Below are 1303 nucleotides of genomic sequence, written 5' to 3'. Positions count from 1 at the left end.
ATACATATAATAGAGATACCACTAAGTGGACATCCATTATGCTAGAAGAAGATCACCAACGATCTGACCACTAAAGATTGTTCTCAAGAAAATTCAGCAAGCACCAGAACGTAAGCGAGCAAGACAAATGAAAATATACAAAATATAAAGAATTAATTGTAGACCGGTTTTGCCATCAACCAAAATTACTTACGTAATAGTCCGTAGCTTGTCATAATTTTTTCTGAATCTTCAGTTTTTTTCAATATGCTAGGCCACTGGTTTTAAATTGATATTAATCAAATTAACATTCAGTTTGTTACCCTTGTTATTTAAATTTATATATATAAAATTAACAGAATGAGATAAAAATCCAGAACATTTATAAAGAAAAGGTCTTACAGCTGTTTCTGGGATATTTTATATATCCCTTCATCAGAGACGGTGCAATAAAATGGTTAAGCAATAAAATGGTTAAGCAATTGGATCAATCCAATAACATGGTTTACAAACTCTATGCTTGAAATGACCAATTTTAAATACTATTGGAACTTACACACAAGGTACAGGAAACTTATATGTATACCATTCTGCTTAAATAATGGAACTGCAGGTGAAATATCCCTGAATATCTCCCGTCTCTTTTCATTCCTCCACTTCACACTCTATTTTATATCTTCTCTAGAATAACTATTGCGTAACCATTTTCTCACACCGTCTCTGATGAAGGGATATATAAAATATCTCGGAAACAGCTGTAAGATCTTCTCTTTATAAATGTTCTGAAATCTTACACAGCCTTGGATTTTTATCTCATTCTGTTAATTTTTTATATATGTGCATGCTAGTATATGACCTACATTGGACTCCTCGTTCACATAATCACCGAACCTGGAGCTTAACTGTAGTCTGTTCATAGCACTTACTCAGCATTACCTGACACCTTTGGGTCTTTTTGACACCATTACCCCTCATAACACACACACACACACATATATGCACACACACACACACATACATAGATGTATGTGTGAATGTACCTATGTATATGTGCAGATATGTGTGTGCATGTGGATGTATGTATATGTGTAAATATATGCGACTGTCTCTGTGTATATGATGTACGGATGCATATATGTATGTGTGTACATGTATGCGTGCGTACTTGCATGTACAAATATTCTTAACTTTCTTTATACCTTATAAACGTATATTACAGTCTTACCTTATTACCTCCACCTTAGTGAAGGTGGAAGTATTGTTTTCAGTCATGTTTGTTTGTTTGTTTGTCCATGGACAAGATATCTCAAGAACCGCTGGATGG

The 1303-nt window shown here is 34.0% G+C and overlaps 1 protein-coding gene across 2 annotated transcripts in view; it reads left to right on the top strand.

Annotated features, from left to right (window-relative positions):
• The window catches only part of LOC106880092 (telomerase Cajal body protein 1), a 142064-nt gene that overhangs the window by 48723 nt on the left and 92038 nt on the right, over window positions 1–1303 (top strand). The window lies entirely within an intron of this gene.

This window comes from Octopus bimaculoides, chromosome 19 (assembly GCF_001194135.2).
Source record: "Octopus bimaculoides isolate UCB-OBI-ISO-001 chromosome 19, ASM119413v2, whole genome shotgun sequence".
NCBI classification, from domain to species: domain Eukaryota; kingdom Metazoa; phylum Mollusca; class Cephalopoda; order Octopoda; family Octopodidae; genus Octopus; species Octopus bimaculoides.
The sequence above is the reverse complement of the archived record's forward strand: the minus strand, read 5'-3'. Positions and strand labels throughout refer to the sequence as shown.